We start from the raw sequence: 4,464 nt of genomic DNA on the forward strand, positions 1-4,464 counted from the left end.
AGTGATGGTAGTGGTAGTAGTAGTAGTAATGGTAGTAGTAGTAGTAATAATGATGGTAGTAATAGTGATGGTAGTGGTAGTAGTAGTAGTAATGGTAGTAGTAGTAGTAATAATGATGGTAGTAATAATGATGGTAGTGGTAGTAGTAGTAATAATGGTAGTAGTAGTAGTAGTAATGATGGTGGTGGTGGTAGTAGTAGTAGTAGTAGTAGTAGTAATAATGATGGTAGTAATAATGATGGTAGTGGTAGTAGTAGTAATAATGGTAGTAGTAGTAGTAGTAATGATGGTGGTGGTGGTAGTAGTAGTAGTAGTAGTAGTAGTAATAATGATGGTAGTGGTAGTAATAATGATGGTAGTAATAGTGATGGTAGTGGTAGTAGTAGTAATGGTAGTAGTAGTAGTAGTAATAATGGTGGTGGTAGTAGTAGTAGTAATAATGATGGTAGTAATAGTGATGGTAGTGGTAGTAGTAGTAGTAGTAATAATGATGGTAGTAATAGTGATGGTAGTGGTAGTAGTAGTAGTAATGGTAGTAGTAGTAGTAGTAGTAATAATGATGGTAGTAATAATGATAGTAGTGGTAGTAGTAGTAATAATGATGGTAGTGGTAGTAGTAGTAATGATGGTGGTGGTAGTAGTAGTAGTAGTAGTAGTAGTAGTAATAATGATGGTAGTGGTAATAATAATGATGGTAGTGGTAGTAGTAGTAGTAGTAATAATGATGGTAGTGGTAGTAGTAGTAGTAGTAATAATGATGGTAGTGGTAGTAGTAGTAGTAGTAATAATGATGGTAGTGGTAATAATAATGATGGTAGTAGTAGTAGTAGTAATAATGATGGTGGTAGTAGTAGTAATAATGATGGTAGTAGTAGTAGTAATAATGATGGTAGTAGTAGTAGTGCTAATGATGGTAGTAGTAGTAGTGCTAATGATGATAGTAGTAGTAGTGATAATGATGATGGTAGTAGTAGTAATAATGATGGTAGTAGTAGTAGTAATAATGATGGTAGTAGTAGTAGTGCTAATGATGATAGTAGTAGTAGTGATAATGATGATGGTAGTAGTAGTAATAATGATGGTATTAGTAGTAGTAATAACGATGGTAGTAGTAGTAGTAATAATAATGATGGTAGTAGACGTAGTAATAATGATGGTAGTAGTAGTAGTAGTATTAATGATGGTGGTAGTAGTAGTAGTAGTATTAATGACGGTAGTAGTAGTAGTAGTAGTAGTAGTACTACTAGTAATAGTACTACTAGTAATAGTAGTAGTACTATTACAGTTTTCTCAATTGCTAAAACACAATTTCTGAAACCTTGCTCCATTTCCTGAAAACATTAAACACAAAACCTCCTCTTCAAGCAGTATTTACATAACCTCGGACTCCTCTCGCAAAATTAAACATTTGTCTCAAAACAGTGTTCCCTGTGTTCAAAATCAAACACGGCTCACAAATCATAAACAAAGTGATCAATACACTCTCAAGCAGTCAGTAAACAATACACCGAAAAATAGAAAACACATTGCTCAAAACATACAATTCTCGGGGAGAAGTACATTTTTAATCCAAAAAAATATTCCTATTTTTCCGTCATTGTCTTTTGATGAATGAAAACATGTTCTATCATAGTAGCTCAAAATGTATCAGAAATTACTACTCTGCTTTGCTCTTTGCAATTTTGTTTTTTGTTTCTTCCTCCTCCTTGTACCCCTATTTTTACAGTACTGTACCCTGAATCTCACAAACATGTCCCTTTGTCTCTGTGATACTGTAATTCTTGTTCTTTGTTGATATGCACCTGCAACCAGTCAAAATCTATTGATCAGTCAGTACTGTTAATAAATGGAAAGCACAATGTTCAGGGCCATACAATTTGTCCATTGTAGAGTATACAGCCTACAATGCACTGTACTACAGTATACAATACTACAAGGGGCAAAATCAAAGGAGTAAACATGTGATCAATGTGCTTCCTCTTGTCTTTGGGCTGGGTCAGGCCAGAGCACTTCATCGACATAACAAGCAATAATGTCCCTCCTGAGGCAACGGGGGAAGAAGCCTCTTGTGTGTCGTATCCAGCCCTGACATGATTCCTCACCTATATCACCACAGGCTAAATACATGGCTTGCAGCAGATTTACTCTGGTGTAGGGTTGTCTATCATACACTTTCCATCTCCAAGAGGAGAAAAACTCTTCAATCAGATTCAGGAAAGGCGAGTATGGAGGGAGGTACAAGTTCATAAACTGCCCATTGATGTTAAACCATTCCCTTACCTGAGCAGCTCGGTGGAAACTGACAGTCCCACACTGTCACATAGGTGGGAATGGGATTCTCATTTAGCTCTTGACCCTGCTGCTCTTGAACCTGCTGCTCAAATAAAATATATCTTAGATTGGCAATAAATCTTAGAAGGTGCTGGGTGTTATATGGCCCGAGTGTAACATGGTGATGTAGAACACCATGGTTGCTGATAGCAGCACAGATTGTGACATTGCCACCTCGTTGACCAGGGACTTCAACAATGGCCAGCTGTCCAATCATGTTTCGGCCTCTCCTTCTCCTCTATGTTAGATTGAAGCCTGCTTAATCGACAAAGATGAACTCATGGGGTCTGTCCAAGGATTCCAAGTCAAATATTGTCTGTGTAGAAATACAATATACTGTATGTAGAATTTTGTAAGTCAGACAGAGACAGTGCTATACTGTAGAGTACAATTAGGCTTCTGATTCACATACATTGTATGAACTGAAGAGTAATGTCATTCACATGGTATGTGTTAGTACTGTAGACAATCTGGATTACAGTAAATGTTTCTGATTGTACACTTACTTGCACATACTGAGCTCGCAGTTCTTTCACCCTTGGTGAGTTGCGCTCAAAAGGTACTCTGTATACTTGTTTCATTCGCATCCTGTTACGATGGAGGACACGGTCAATGGAAATGCTCACACTGTCGATTCCCTGGAAGTGTGTGTTGTCTTCTGTCACTCGTTCGAGTCGTATTGCATTATCTTGAAGGACCATGCCAACTATAACGGCCTCTTGCTGCTGAGTGAATATACTGTAGCTGTCCTTCCACCTGCATGTGGCAGCCTTGCAATACTACAAAAAGTAGTTGTTTAGTTACAAAACATATTCATGCAGTACAATACATACAGTGATTAACTTGTGTTTAACTTGTGTCTATTGAAACAGCTGCATATAGTGTAGTACAGTAAATTTGCAATTACAAAAATACAGTAGTATACTGTACCTGTTCTCTTCTCTGAATGTCCAAACTATGGTGGACACAGAAAATCTTCACAAAGTCCTGCTAAGTCCTGCTTCCCTCATTGTCAGTCCATGGACAAGAACATGGTCTACAACTGTTGCTCGAATTTCATCAGATATTTCCACTCTTTCTCTTCCTCTTCGTCCTCCTCTTCCTATTTCTTGCCCTCTTCCTCCTTGTCGCCCACCTCGCATACGCACCCGTCCTCGTCCTCTCACATTGTTTCTTCTCAGACTTTCTCCTTCCCACCTTCAACAACCTGTTTTTCTCTCTGAACTGGCTTATATTCGTTGTGTCGCATCATTTGAAACAGGTTAAATCAATTTTTAGTGGTTGTGTTCAATCAATAACATGTGTTCTCTATTTGTATTTGATGGTGGTAGTAGTAGTAGTAGTAATAATGATGGTAGTGGTAGTAGTAGTAATAATGGTAGTAGTAGTGGTAGTAATGATGGTGGTGGTAGTAGTAGTAGTAGTAAAAATGATGATGGTAGTAGTAGTAGTAATAATGATGGTAGTGGTAGTAGTAGTAGTAATGGTAGTAGTAGTAGTAGTAATAATGATGGTAGTGGTAGTAGTAGTAATAATGGTAGTAGTAGTAGTAGTAATGATGGTGGTGGTAGTAGTAGTAGTAGTAGTAGTAGTAGTAAAAATGATGATGATGATGGTAGTAGTAGTAGTAGTAGTAATGATGGTAGTGGTAGTAGTAGTAGTAGCAGTAGTAGTAATAATGATGGTGGTAGTAGTAGTAATAATGATGGTAGTAGTAGTAGTAGTAACAATGATGGTAGTGGTAGTAGTAGTAGTAGTAGTAGTAGTAGTAATAATGATGGTAGTAGTAGTAGTAGTAATAATGATGGTGGTAGTAGTAGTAGTGGCATTAATGATGGTAGTAGTAGTAGTAGTAATAATAATGATGGTGGTAGTAGTAGTAATAATGATTGTAGTATTAGTAGTAATAATGATGGTGGTAGTAGTAATAATGATGGCAGTAATAATAATAATGATGGCAGTAATAATAATGATGGTAGTAGTAATAATGATGGTAGTAGTAGTAGTAGTAGTAGTAATAACGATGGTAGTAGTATTAGTAATAATGATGGTAGTAGTAGTAGTAATAATGATGGTAGTAGTAGTAGTAATAATGATGGTGGTAGTAGTAGTAATAATGATGGTAGTAGTATT

At 36.7% G+C, this 4,464-nt stretch overlaps 1 long non-coding RNA gene across 1 annotated transcript; it reads right to left on the reverse strand.

The window, feature by feature from the left end:
• Nucleotides 1-1,947: 1,947 nt before the first annotated feature.
• On the reverse strand, nucleotides 1,948-3,449 carry LOC127912993 (uncharacterized). The gene is made up of 3 exons (XR_008084325.1): nucleotides 3,262-3,449; nucleotides 2,838-3,110; nucleotides 1,948-2,647 (listed from the first exon to the last, which is right to left on the reverse strand). It is a non-coding gene; the product is annotated as an uncharacterized LOC127912993 (long non-coding RNA).
• Between the last annotated feature and the right edge of the window lie 1,015 nt (nucleotides 3,450-4,464).

Source organism: Oncorhynchus keta, chromosome 28 (genome assembly GCF_023373465.1).
Source record: "Oncorhynchus keta strain PuntledgeMale-10-30-2019 chromosome 28, Oket_V2, whole genome shotgun sequence".
In the NCBI taxonomy this organism is placed as follows: domain Eukaryota; kingdom Metazoa; phylum Chordata; class Actinopteri; order Salmoniformes; family Salmonidae; genus Oncorhynchus; species Oncorhynchus keta.